Source organism: Dreissena polymorpha, chromosome 1 (genome assembly GCF_020536995.1).
Source record: "Dreissena polymorpha isolate Duluth1 chromosome 1, UMN_Dpol_1.0, whole genome shotgun sequence".
Classification (NCBI taxonomy): Eukaryota; Metazoa; Mollusca; class Bivalvia; order Myida; family Dreissenidae; genus Dreissena; species Dreissena polymorpha.
The window spans coordinates 183455188-183470692 of record NC_068355.1 but is presented as its reverse complement, the minus strand read 5'-3'; the positions used below and the strand labels follow the sequence as shown (position 1 = coordinate 183470692).

At 35.6% G+C, this 15505-nt stretch overlaps 2 protein-coding genes across 5 annotated transcripts in view; one reads left to right on the top strand and one right to left on the bottom strand.

The window, feature by feature from the left end:
- LOC127864190 (uncharacterized) overlaps window positions 1–11566 on the bottom strand; it is a 174082-nt gene extending 162516 nt beyond the window's left edge. For both annotated transcript variants that reach the window (XR_008041560.1, XM_052403895.1), the window contains exon 1: window positions 11453–11566. The gene's annotated coding sequence lies outside the window, so the exon portion shown is untranslated. The remainder of the gene's footprint in view (window positions 1–11452) is intronic.
- LOC127864178 (uncharacterized) overlaps window positions 1–15505 on the top strand; it is a 677094-nt gene that overhangs the window by 262818 nt on the left and 398771 nt on the right. The window lies entirely within an intron of this gene.

Here is a 15505-nt window from a genome sequence, read left to right as displayed (position 1 = left end):
GTTCGAATTCTGATGTACAGTTAAAGTGTGTTGTACTTTCAAATAAAAATACTATGTAAATATAGTTCAGTTATCCCTTGTTTACAAGATCACATTTTTATTGCTCATCGTTGGTGTTGGTGTTTGCATTCGGACACAATAATGCTTTCCTTATATGTTTATTATGTAGACCCGCTTTTACAAGACCACATTCTGACAAGCTTAAATGTATGTATATAATGTAGTTCCTCATTTACCAGACCACATTTTGATGTTCTTAAACGTGTTCAAAGCTTGACGAAATTTTTGTTGACATTTAGCCATTTACATTTATAATAACTGAACAACAAATGAATTGTCAGTGTAAATAAATAATTTATTGTTGTTCGATCAGTTAAAGTATTTCACTGTTTTCATTCACACTTTAAATTAATAACATAACAAGTTGTAAGGTACACACAATCTATTTCAACAAGGGAGACATACATGCCATATGTCCCGGATTGTCCGGGACAGTCCCGGAAATGAAGAACTTGTCCCGCTGTCCCGGAAATCTGTCAAATGTCCCGGAATTTACAAAATCCATATAAACATGTACCTTATCTTAGGCTTAACTGCACCTCGAATCTGTGTATATCTGCAGCGTCTCCATGACAAAGCCTACCCGAATAGGCAGACTACGCTACGTGTCAAAATCGATCAATTAACAGGGGTCCTGTTATCATATCGATTGTCTCACGTTCGCATTCAAACCGAAAAGGCGGCATTGTTTAATGTGGTTGTTAATTGACTTTAATCTACTACGTCATTATTTCCCGCTGCGTAAGGGCAAAGGATAGTTGTTCACACATCTGAAGTCCAACATCGCTGAGTAAAAAATTAAAAGCAGTTTATGTTCGCTAATGTGTGACTGTCTGTATTTTAAGTTGACGATCTACCGGTACTGTTTTGTTGTATTTGTTTTATTGTGATTGTTTGTATGTATTGTGAATTGATTTGAGTTGACGATCTAACGGTGCTGTATTGTTGTATTTTTTATTATATAAATGTTATAAATGAATAAAGGCGTATCAACAACTACGCGTTACACACAGGTCTTAATAACAACAACGCAGTGACGTCACCATCTATGTTTAGAACGCTTACACTGAAAACACGTGGCTTGTATCTAGTAACGGAAGTAGTAAAGTTTAATTTGACGTTAATAGATCATGTGTATTTCGGATAGGCTTTCGAACTTTTGCAATTAACGATGCGGAACAAAAGAAAACATACCAAAAATGCATATGTCTATAAATATCGCTACATTTTATACATGTCCCGGAAAATCGGCATAAGTCCCGGACAATTTAACTCAATGTCCCGGAATTGGTCTGAAAAATTATGGCATGTATGAGGGAGACAATTTTGAATTTGTTTTTTAAGAATATAACATATCTTTATCGAGATAGAGAGAATGACAGTTTTGACAATTTTAACAATATTACATCACTCTCCGTTGACTTGTAATTGACTTATTTTCATGAACCAGTTTTAATTGTTCTTTCGATCATATACAATTTATCTTAAGATATTTTTACAAAACAAGTAAACACATTTTCAAGTAGTGTCTTAATTTGAATTGTATGAAATGAAAAGCAAGGCATATAACAAGGTATTTTAATTTAAAGTATGGTTTTCTCTTTCCCACAAGCACACACCAGTCATTTGATATACATCTGTACTATATGTAAGTTTAATATGATAAATTACACAAGCTTTGCATCTAAAAGATGGATAAAATGAAAATTATGTGAACATATGAATGAAAACAGTGAAATACTTTAACAAATTCAATTATAAAAAACAACAAGTTTACTTTTGTACACAAGTTGAATAAACTATTATACATTTTTTGTAGATGTCAACAAGTAAAGTACTTCAGTTCAGTGCTTAAATAAAAAATAAACGACACGTTGTTAACTAAAAAGTTATCAATTGTTTCGTCGGAAAAATACTGCAGAATATTTATGTCAGGTATACCAACAAAGAAAAACAAAATATTAACATTCTTTTTCTTAAAATAAAAAGAAACACGTTTAGTTTAAGAACAGATAATAATATTTTAAACTAGAAAGGTCTTTTAAATAGGTAAGGTTTCTCATGACGAAGTATATAATTAATTTGAAATACTGGAAATATAATTAACGTTGTGATGCATATATAGTACAATAAAGCAAAGTATTTTTTAACAAAACCCATATCATAAGATTTGTATATACTCACTTCATGTTGACGAAATGCTTATTCTTTTAGAAAAAATACCGTGTACAGTCAAATTAGTTTTTGTTGATTTTCTTTACAATTTATTCAATGTATATACGTACTTATGTATAATACTATATATTTCGTATAACATTCAAAGTGCCATGTTTTAACACTTAATACCTGTCCTTTTATGTCGGTCATTCAGCCCATTTGTTAAAATGTGACTTAATGCATGTTGTCTAAGTGTTGTCCCAGATTGGCAGTCCGCACATGCTAATTTGGGACGACAGTTATCGCTTTAATAAATTTTTCGTTTTCAAGAAGTATCTTTTTAAGCGAAATCAAGTTTCGGAAAGTGTCGTCGGTGATTACCGGCAGAATGTTAGGATTGCACGCGCTTATCTGGGACAACACTTAACGCAGATGCATTACATCCCTTTTTCCGAAAGCGAGGCTCATTTAAAAGTTGATAAAAATCAGAATGACGACAGTTGAATAAATTTTTCGTTTTCAAGAAGTATCTTTTTTAGCGAAATCAAGTTTCGGAAAGTGTCGTCGGTGATTACCGGCAGAATGTTAGGATCGCACGGGCTTATCTGGGACAACACTTTACGCACATGCATTACTACCCTTTTTCCAAAAGCGCGGCTCATTTAAAAGTTGATAAAAATCAGAATGACGACAGTTCCTTAAGATATATCCTCATTAGAGATTGTATGTGGAACCAAATCATGTTAAAGCAATAAACAAAACCATAACCCTTTTTCTGAGTTGTAGTTACTTTGTCCAAATCTCCATGTTCAATTCTCAGCGCAAAGACAAATAACACTCCCGCTGTTTTTAGTTTATATATTGTTTCCTTGAGAAAGCTTAGTAATGACGAACGCTAGGCGGACACCATTTCCACCGAGTCACTGCGAAATATAAGAACATGTTTAAGGACAGTTTGACAGTACGACAAGCAGACGGACGGACACATATGCAGACATTAAAGACAGACCGGCTAGATACATTTAAATCTGGACATTCGCATAGTTACTTTTGTTCTTATGTACTGATATTTCAGTATTATATCAACAGTATTTTAAAACACATGTACACCAAACAAAATCCATGCGAAAAAAACACATAATTTCCAATTGATGGAAATGACGCTTAGTCACTGAATATTACTTCCTTTATAAGTAAAACATTTAGTAAGCGTCATCAGCTATCGCATGAATAGAAACAAGAAATATCAATAAACATCAGATAACAATGCTTATTGAGATATTAACTAGAAACTTCACAATTGGTAATTTTCGAGTCCTTTTCAGCTCACCTGAGCACAATGTGCTTATGGTTAGCTTTTGCGATCGTCTTTTGTCCGGCGTGCGTTGTGTGGCGTCAACATTTGCCTTGTTAACACTCTAAATTTTTCCGGTTGGTTTAAACACATGACCTCTATGGTCCGGGGCATTTTTCCTTATATGCCAATAATACTTGTTAGCACTCTTAATGTTACATTTATAGTTCCCTTTTCATAGGACTTGGTCACAACATTTGTTCTAATGCCATCTTGGGCTGCAAACAACAGGTCAGTTCCTTTGTAACTTTGTGAGGTGAGCGACTTTGTGCCTTTTACGTTGTTTGATCAGTACGTGTGTTAATGTTTTGAGAACGGTATAATTTCCATAAGAAACGATTTTTGTAAAGTTTGTTTGAACTCTGAATAGGCAGGTGTTTTAACCCATTTATGCCTAGTGGACTCTCCCATCCTTCTAAATTGGATCAATTTATTTCCAAAATTAGGGATGTCTAGTATATTTATTTCTATATTTAGAATATTGCTTACAGGAATTCCTAAAAGCAAACAGCGCAGACCCTGATGAGACGCCGCATCATGGTCTACGCTGTTTGCCAAGGCGTTTTTTCTAGACGCTAGGCATAAATGGGTTAATATATGAGTATCGTTCCGGGTAAACAGGGCTTAAAGGGACCTGTTCACGTTTTGGTAAATTGACAAAATAAAAAAATGGTTCAGATTTGCAAATTTTCATTGTAATTATCATATGTGTGAGGGAACAGTAATACTGAAAGTTAACCATCCTCTAAAATGTCCATTATTGACGATTTAAAAACCTGAAAATTATCAAGCGTTGCAACGTGAAACGATTAAATAATTTGAAGAGTTCTGTTGTTGTTGTTATGTTTTTGGACACTACGAGGATTGCTTATATAAAGCATAAGCATACAATAAATCACTAATTGTTTCAGCACGGATGACCGAGTGGTCTAAGCGTTAGACTTTTACTCCAGGGGTCAGTGGTTCAAACCCAGATGAAAGTTACTTTGTTTTTCTTCAATTGTATTCTTGTTTTTTACTGGAGCTTTTTAGGTCCAATGTTTACATTTATCAATATAAAGCATTAAATGACAAACTTCAATACTTGCCAAATTCTGTGAAAAGGCCCTTAAACTCATGTGCGTAATTAGTCGTCACAGAAATTAGCCTGTGCAGTCCGCACATCCTAATGTTGGGCGATACTTTACGTCTTTATGATATTTTTCGTTTAAAGGAAGTCTCTTCTAAACGAAAATCCAGACTGCGGACTGCACAAGCTATAATCTAGGACGACATTTAAAGGGACTGTCAACCACGAATGACGAAAAAAGATAAGTTGTAAAATACCGTATTTTTTACAATTATTAGTTTATATTGATTAAAATATCACGACTTGTATGTTACATTACTTGAAAAAAGTTCATATTTTCATTAAAAGCCAGCGTATCTCAGTGGTAGCGCATTATCTTTTGCTTACAGTGGGCTCGGATTTGAATCCCGGGACAGACGTATTTTATTTAATCGTTGTACTTGATGTTGTAATTAGTTACGACTATTCAAAACAGTATGGTTTTGTAATTACATGTTCAGTTATTGTAAACATTAAATGCCATTTTTCTAAAAGGTGTATTGTTAAACTCAAAACATTTAACCAACTGTAACAAAGCATATTCATTCAATTGGAAGATATATCTGTGGCGGTCCTCCTCCCATGTGTCGACGTAGAAATTCCTCAGCGGAATTCGCAAGCTACTGTTTGCTGCATCAATTATTTTAGACTCGTTCTGTACGTAATACCGAATAGTTCTCAGAATTAATATCGCTGTCTTAAGGGTTAAGCTCTTTCGCAGAGACTTAAAGGGATCTTTTCACGGTTTGGTAAATTGACAAAATTGAAAAAAGTTGTTTCAGATTCGAAAATTTTCGTTATAGTTATGATATTTGTGAGGAAACAGTATTACTGAACATTTACCATAGTCCAATATAGCCATTATATGTATCTTTTGACGATTTGAAAACCTAAAAATTATAATGCGTTGCAACGCGAAACGATTGATTAATTTGGAGAGTTCTGTTGTAGTCGTTTAAATTTACGACACTACGAAGATTGCTTATACAAGGTTTAACATACTTACACTATGTACCCCCGGCGGAATAGCCGAGAGGGCTAATGCGTTTTTACTTCAGACTAACTCCAGGACTCCGGGGGTCACTGGTTCGAGCCCTGATATCGGCTACTTTGTTTTCCTTGTTTTAATTTTATTCTTGATTTTTTACTGGAGCTTTTAAGATCCAATGTTTACATTTATCAATATAAAGCATTTTATGACAAACTTCAAAATATGCCAAAATCTGTGAAAAGGCCCTTTTAAGTCCGGCGATTGTATTTAATCAAGATGCAATTAAGCCTCGTTCTGGAAAAACGGGGCTTACAGCATTGGCTTACAGTTTAGTTGAAGTTTAATCTGTGCAGTTCGCACTTTCATAATATACGGGATTTTCGTGTTCAAGACCTTCCTTTCGACGAAAATTTCCATAAAAGCGGAAAGAATCCTCCTTGGTTTGATTGTGCGAACTGAACGGGCTAATCCGGGACGACACTTTGCGCACATGCAATAAACCCCGTTTTCTCATATCGAGGCTTAATTGTACTTGTATACTAAACATAACTGCTTACTTGATACATAAAGTAGTTATTATATACTGGCATTTTTGTCGGAAAAGGTCAACACTTGCATATAACTTAAAAACGGACGTTTTCGACTACATTTTTTATGAGATAATGAAATCGCGATTAAGCGAATACATATATTAGTTATATCAATAAAACAAAAATTTAAATATACAAATATTTAACAAAATTAAACTATTACTTAGTTTTTGAGTATTTTTGCACTGTAAACTAAACAAATTATTAATGAGCTTCCATCAGTGTAAAACGGGAATTAACGAATGTGCGTAATGTGTCGTCCCAGATAAGCCTGTGCTATCCGAAAAAAAGGCTTACCAAGGACGACGATTTCCGCATTAATGGTATTTTACATTTAATGTAAGTCTCTTGCTAGTAAAAATTTATTTTATGCGGAATAATATTACTAGTCTGCTTCGAGCATTTTCTCTTGCGCGTTTCAACCGGAAATGTCAACGTCCGGCTTGTACCATTCAAATAAAACACGAAGTTATGCTGGTTTATTATTTCAAAGCAAAGTGGTTATAACTGTGTGGTTATTATTTATGACGACACTTATGGCAATTGAGATTTACTAAAATGTAGTTATGCTTAAATTGCTGCGTTATTTTGCGAGAAATTTACCCCACGTTGTGTATGTACTTAAACTGTTAAATACTACCATATAATAATCAGAATATGCTACACATACATTAAATGCAACCAGATTAATTGTCGCTCATCCTAATGTTTGAAGAAAAAAAGTAATTATGGGTACATCGATGAATTACAACTGATACTGAAAAATAACAGTGAACAAGTTCCATAATTGTAACCTTTTTACAGTGAAATGACGTCATTTTTTGGGCGTGATGGCGATATAATGACAAAAGAGTTAAATATTAAAAGGCAATCACACTGTGTGAAAAGTTAAATAAAATGAAGATTGGTTGATTTTGGAGAAAGTGTCGTCCCTCATAGGCCTGTGCTGCTTAGGCTAATCTGGGACGACGCTTTACATACACATGATTACGCCTTTTCTTCCAAAGCAAGACAAATATATATATGTTAACAGTTGATTACATTTTGAGCACAAAACACAACCTTTTTCCAAAAATGACTATTTTATAAAGCATTTTGAGTAATTGCGACCTGGGGCCGATTAAAACTGCTCGGCCCGGATCAGTCGTGTATTAATGTCTATACTAAATTATAGATGGGCACAGGTTTTGAGTCATACTATCATACTATTTTGGTCCTCACCAAAATATATGAAGAACCCGCTGTCCGTACTTTTATTTTCATTCAATTGATTACGCAATTTATGACGTATCTCATGTGATGTAATTTCAATGACGAAACTAGCTAGACGCTTTTGATTTACGGACAACGATTCGGATTCGGAGGTTTTTTTATTTAACAGTAAAATATGTTTTAAGAATTGAACGATTCCAAAACGTATTTCGGATTGTGTTATTGTCGTGCATAATTGGGAGCTTCAATAGAAATAAAAATGTGTAATCGCTTCGACATTCGATTGCATAAATCGTGTTTTTGGTGACAGAGTTTAGCATCCGATACAAACAATTAAAAAAGTGTGAACTGTGATTACAAATCAGTATAGATAAACGAATGGAATAACCAAAAATGGAATTACAAATCTTTGTTATTTTAGTGTTATATAATTTAAGTTGTCATCGACGTGTGTCTTTTGCTATACACAAAGAGGCATCAATTTAATGTGCAGATAAGTTTCAGTTTCAATCGATATTTGTATTATCCAAATTGTGTGCTACGTGTCATAATAACTATGTTCGAGTCTTTCGTTGAGTTTTGGCTTAATGTTATTGATCATCGTTAACTAAGACGTCGCGCGCACACGTTCTGAGGGCCGATTATAAATAATCGGCCCTTGCGTGAGGGTCGATTATTTATTATGACCCCACAAAGGTGATAATTGATTGAAAAACTGTACAATTGTGTGACTATATATAGTAAGGTATGTATTATTATTTGATACATTTGCTTTTCACTTTGAACTGATTTTATTAAAGTATTGCATCTTATCTATTTTCTTTTGACGATTGTTAATAAAATTGTTAATTTTATTTTCAAGAATTACATTAAATATAAAGTTTATAGAATGTAGGTTAATTGAACTGTATAACGGTTTAGAATGTTTCGCTTGTTGTTGTTTTTTGTGTTAAGCAATTCAAATCCGCTTTAATGTAAATTTGTATAGAAAGGAAGTGTCATCTTAACGACAATCCAGGTAAGGCGGACAGTATCGTCCCTGATTAGCAAACTGCAGCAGGTAAATCCGGAATGACAACTAACGCACATGCATGAAGCCTAGAATTTCCAGAACGAGGCTTGTTAATTTTCATCGGGGATGGGAAAAGGGGAAAAAAATGGCAGTGCTATTTCCTGCATGACGCCCGATAGTGATCTCAACAGAGGACTGGCTTGAACATGATAGCAAGCAAACGATAAACAAACACCCCATTGAACACCGTGTGAAAGATTTATTGCGAACATCAATCATTGACTTATGACACGTGAAACTTATATCTGTGCATTAACAGCGCCCCGCGCCGCGGTCCCGCTAGGTGCATCTGGTTTCTGTGGGATCTACTTCCGGCATCGCGGCGCATGCGTACTACATGCGCGGTGGCTGGTGGCGTCATACACGCAGTCCGGGTCCAGCAAGAGGGTACTGAGCTACAGAGCAACTAACTTCTGGTACTAGAAAGGACTGACTGGCTGTTAAAATATGAGAAGTCAGCTAACTGTGCATGCTCGGACCGGCTACCAAACAATGTTTGTTGTATTTTATAAACAAAATCGTTATACCAAAGTAATGTATAAGTAGTGATTGTTATAAAGTCAAGTTTGCATAATATATGGGAACATTTTAAAGTTTGCAAAACAATGACAGGTTTTATCATAAACATAGCAGTATTTTATTTATTTACTTTTAATTTTCTGCACTCAACAGTATAATTTATTTGTAAGTAAGTATGCTTAGTTATATATTTCGCTCAATCAATTGCGACAAATCATACAGACTGACAGATTAAAGTAATCTGAGCGGTTTTTTCCTTTTTGAGGATCGTAAGCTGCTTCTTGCTTGTCGTGTTTTTTTAAATATTTGTGAGCGTTTATATATGAATGTATATTATTTGCAATCAATAACCTATGACATATCTCAATAATGTTGACTAGAGTCGTATGTGTTGTTCTTATTGAAACAAAACATATTTTTGAGAAAATAATAATCGATCAAAATGACGTCATCGCATGTTGTTTTTTTTTAAAGAAAGGCAATGTTTTGATCAGCGACATGCTCGAAACCAGTTACATATCTGATGCTCGGAGCCAGTGACACCTGAACGTGAATATGGCGAGTCTGTCTTAATTACAAGGCATGCAGCGATTACGGAAGGGTAACGGCGTAGCGTGAGTACGACTTAATTCAGTGTTTTAATTCAAAAGCTTTGCGCAATCCAAAGATTCTTCATAAAAGTTGTAATATTTGTCCAATCTCAACGGACCAGCGAAATGATCCAGGGCATATTTATAAATAAAATTAGGAAATTTCCTTAGGTTTTCAAAAGGTGCATTGGTTATGCTAATCAAATATTGTACAGACACTTACAGTGGCGGCTTAATTGTATAAACAGCGTTAATAGAGATCGATCATAAATATTATTCTTAGATAAAGGGAATGTGAAATATTGACAAGAATTAAATATAATTATTGAAAGAAAAGTTATCAAAGAGGTTAAGACGTGTTATTGTACTTCATCAAAAATTGCACCGTAACTAATGATAAAACCCGCTCGGAAAAAAAGGGCTTTTTGTGCGCGTCAACTCAAGTGTCGTCCAAGATAAGCATGTACAGTTCGAGCAGGCTAATCTGGGATGACACTGTCTGATTGTATGGCATGTTTTGTTTAAAGGCAGTAAAATAATTAGCGAACATCCAGCAAACTGTACAGGTTAATATGGGACGACACTTTCTGATTGTATGGCATGTTTTGTTTAAAGGCAGTAAAATAATTAGCGAACACCCAGCGAACTGTACAGGTTAATATGGGACGACACCTTCTGATTGTATGGCATGTTTTGTTTAAAGGCAGTAAAATAATTAGCGAACATCCAGCGAACTGCACGGGCTAATATGGGACGACACTTTACGCACATGCATTAAGGCCGGTTATCCCAGGCCTAAAATATGTATCGTATGATGTTCTATAAGACGGGCTGTATTCAATTACCGACCATTTACATTTGCAGAGATGAACGATCTGTCTGGCCCGGCGGTAAAGGGCCGACACCGACCGGAAGTGGGCCGGCTGTCCACTTTATCAACTTCCATGGAGGAACCAGACCCACCCTTCGCACGCCACTTTGAGAATAGAAATTGTGCTTTAGTAAGGTAAGAGTGTTAAAGGGGCCTTTTCACAGATTTTTGGCATGTTATGACGTTTGTCATTAAATGCTTTATATTGCTAAATTTATACATTGGATCTAAAAAGCTCCAGTAAAAGAAAATAATAAAATTAAAGAAAGAAAAAGTAACCCCCAACTGGGCTCGCAACACTGATCCCTGGCGTAAAATGCTATCGCATAGACAATTCGGCAATCCGCGCTCATACATTGGGTAGTGAATTTTATACTCTTTTTAAGCAATGTATCACAAAATATAACGACCCGAACAAACTATTCAATTGTTTCACGTTGCAACGCTTTATAATTTTCAGGTTTTTAAAACGTCAAACAATGCATATAATGGATATTGTATTGCATGGTAAATGGTCAGTATTAATGTTTCCGCACAAATATCATAACTACAACGAACATTTGCGAATCTGAAGCATTTTTTTTAATTTGTCAATTTACCGAAACGTGTTAAGGCCTCAGTCTAGGATTAATGCATGTGCGTAAAGTGCCATTTCAGATTAGCCTGTGCAGTCCGCAAAGGCTAATAGGGACGACACTCTCCGCATAAATTTAATTTTCATACAGAAGAGAATTCGTTTTAACGATAAAATCCAAAAAAGCGGAAAGTTTAGTCACTGATTAGCTGCGGACTGCATAAGCTTAGCTGGGTTCGATTTTTATGCATTAACATAAATATCAGCTTTCCGTCTCCGAGAATGAGGCTCGTCATAATCTTGTTGTGCCCTCCCCTTTCCTCTCGAAATTAGATGTGTATATAAAAATAATACCATGCTAACATCTGTTTTCAGTATAGCTGAACATCATTGCTTTTCTTTTCAATTGTATGCATATTCGTCGATTTGTTTTACATTTGAACAAAAGTTAACTTTGGAATTTCGTTGAAATAACAACTATGTGACGTCAACTGATGACGTCATTATCAAATTGCGAGTCGGGCACACTTCGTTGTTCGGTTACCTGATAAGATTTCAAGTCTGGGTCGAATGCGAGGATGCAGGTGTAACCCCTCGGTAGCGGTTAATGCTTGAAGAGCTGCGCAGACTCGCGCCCAAGGGCGTGCATAGCGTCGTGTTCCGGCATGTCTCTCCCCCGCCCACCAGCCCCTGCCCAAAGTTGTAGACGGTCACGATGCTGCAGTGGACCGGGGTATATGCCAAGCGGTTCGACGCATAATCCCAAGAAACTAGGTTTCTCACGACAACCTAGGTTCTCATGAGAACCTAGGTTTTCAAACGAGAACTTAAGTTCTCAGAATGAGAACCTAGGTTCTCATGAGAACCTAGGTTCTCATGAGAACCTAAGTTCTATGTGTCTATGAGAACCTAGATTCTCATGAAAAACCTAGTTTCTCATAAGAACCTAGGTTCTCAAGCGTAAACCAAGGTTTTCAGAGAACCTAGGTTCTCATGAGAACCTAGGTTCTATGAGAACCTTGGTTCTCATAATGAGAACCTAGGTTCTCATGAGAACCTAGGTTCTCTGAAAACCTAGGTTCTCAGAGAACCTAGGTTCTCAATGAACCTATGGTCCCAAATGAAAACCACGGATCTGGCAAGCAGTTCGACGCATAATCCCAAGAAACTAGGTTTTTCATGAGAACTTAGGTTCTAAGAATGAGAACCTAGGTTCTCATGAAAACCTAGGTTTTCAAATGAGAACCTAGGTTCTCATGAGAACCTAGGTTTTCAAATGAGAAAAGTTGGGTTCTTGAAGCCATGTGCAATCTTCAAGCGAGAACCTAGGTTCTCATTCTGAGAACCTAGGTTCTCATGAGAAACCTAGTTTCTTGGGATTATGTGTCGAACCGCTTGCCATAGGGGTACGGAACGCGTACTGGGGACCTGATCTTGGAACGAAAAACATTAACATATTAAAATACAAGCGCACATTGAGTGTTATTATACTGACATTAAACTGATACAATATAACACTGGATATAGTATTTAAGTTGTTAGTAGTTGTTATTAGTACGCAACGCGCATAGGGGACCCGATTTATAAACATAGCAACAGCAGCATGCAAATAAAACAGCAGCAGCAAAAGCAGCAGTAGCAGTAGTAATAGCAAAAGTAGTAGTTGATGTTACTGTTGTTGTTGTTGTGGTAGCAGAAGTAGTAGTAAAAGTAGTAGTAGTAATAGTAGTAGAAGTAGTAATAGTAGTAGTAGTAGTAGTAGTAGTAGTAGTAGTAGTAGTAGTAGTAGTAGTAGTAGTAGTAGTAGTAGTAGTAGTAGAAGTAGTAGTAGTAGTAGTAGTAGTAGTAGTAGTAGTAGAAGAAGTAGTAGTAGTAGTAGTAGTAGTAGTAGTAGTAGTAGTAGTAGTAGTAGTAGTAGTAGTAGTAGTAGTAGTAGTAGTAGTAGAAGTAGTGGTAGTAGTAGTAGTAGAAGTAGTAGTAGTAGTAGTAGTAGTAGTAGTAGTAGTAGTAGTAGTAGTAGTAGTAGTAGTAGTAGTAGTAGCAGCAGAAGCAGAAACAGTAGCATTAGCAGTAGCAGTAGCAGAAATAGTAGCATTAGCATTAGAAGTAGCAGTGGCAGAGGTAATAGTGGTGGTGGTGATTTAAGTGGTAACGGCAACGGCAGCGGCAGCGGTAGTAATAGTGATAGTATTTGTTGTTGTTGAAGTAGAGGTAGTATTTCGTTAATCATAATCATCATCATCATAATCATCATTAGCATCACCACCACCAAAACCAACACCATCAACACTATCTCCATCATTATCCGCATCATCATCAGAATCACTTTCATTATTACCTCACACCTGTCGGCACAGAGCACTGAGATCCCGGCCAATGTCCCGACGACGTCGGTCGCACTTCATCCTCCGTCAGTACGCCTTTCTTAAGTATGAGCGCCTGGCTCGATGTCGGCATTACCTTGGTAACGGAACCGCATTTTTAAAAGCCAAAAACCAAAAACGTTTTTTCATAACTAAAAGAAAGTCATAGATTCAAATAAATGAAGATATATTTCACTCTAGACATCGCTTCGTATATGGATAGTAGTCAATAACAATAAATAAAATGATGAAGCATTTGTAACTCTTTTCGTCGATAATTTTAAGAACAATACATTCTGCATTACTGACAGCGTTTAGTTTAAACATATTTATTTTAGCTCGATTGCGTGAACAGCCCCAGGCTAATCGAAACGCTCTCGAGTCCGTTTCCAGGTTTCACTCGGTGTCTTTGGGAGATGAAGACAGAACGCTCCCACAGATGGGAGCGAACGAGTGACCTCCCGGCGTTTCAATGACAGCGTGTAGAATGTGAACTATTTTAGTAGTGACTTTTAGGCCTCTGAATCGCCCTGTGCGATTGATTTACCTCACCAGAACAAAGTTTGATTCCTGATGAATGTATTTTTTTAAATAAATATTCCCGTTATTATTGTAAAAATTTATGCATATAACAAATAATTATAAAAATAAATTTTGGTAGTAGACACGTTTAATAACAGTAAACATCAATACGATAATCCTTCATTCAAATAATGTAACCTGTATTCTAGCAATTCGTGGCTATATATTAAATTGTATTCTCGCATTTCATGGCAAAATGTTTACATATTTTCGGATAATACAATTACATGTACAAGCAAAAACTATGATCGTAAGACTTTTGGACTAAATATATTAATTAGTCATCTATTTTATTAATGATTAGTTGTAAACATTCCAAATTTCTTAAATGGTTCCGTGTCTACATTATATCATTGTGTAACGTAACAATACTTTGCGATGACGATCTATTCTGACATGCATATGTTATTATTTGATTTACAATGAAGTATAGCATTTTTTATGTGAACAAAATCGAGCTAGGTGAAAAAATGAGGCGCATTCTTTGAAAATGGGGACTAATGAATATGCTGCGTATAGTGTAATCCCAGATGTGGACTTCACAGGCTAATCAGGGACGACTCTTTCCGCTGTTATGCAAGTTTTCGTTAAAAAAGAAAAATCCAGTTTAAGCGGAAGGTGTTGTGTCTAATTAGCTAGCGCTGACAGTCTTATCTGGGACAACACTTTACGCACATGCATTAAGCGCCGTTTTCCTAGAGTGCTGGTCATATATTTATATTCAGTGAAAACACACACACAATAAAGGCAACCTGTTTCTATCAACAACCTTCGAGTACACTTTTAGACTTTTCTAATACATCACTTTATCATATCAATATAGCTCCCTTATTTTTGAACGGCTTGTGTTGAAATTTCGACCATGGATAATTCTACACATATCTGATAATACCTGAAAATTAAATTGAAATTGAAAAAAATAAAATAAAACTTACCAAATTTAAAACGTTACTTCAAAGATCAAATTCGCAAACTCGTACAACGTTAAATAATAACAATGTGAAAAGTAAAACGCATAAACTTACACGTCATAATAATTGACCGGCTTGCAACATGCCGATTGAACAGTTTCGCTCCTGAATATCCATACGAGCCATATTGTTTTTCTTTCATTACTGTTATGTTTTCCTCGTGCAAAAATTTACCTAGAATTATTGATATTGATATTGAAACTAAATCGGAATAACATGTATATCGCCATTTACAACAATTGTTGATTTTTCTAACGCAATACTTTTTAAAACTAACATAGCTCAGAAATGAGTGAATATATTTATTTGAAATTTCACATGTGATCATTTGACTACAATATGTGCAAGCTAACGATAAAATCATTCATCCGTGACGATCAGACGCTTTAACAAGTGAGAAAGGTAGTCTGTAAAATACAAAGTGCGCGATTGCGCTCCTGAATATTCATACGAGCTTTATTGTTTTGTAAATTAATTTTATGTTTTCCTTA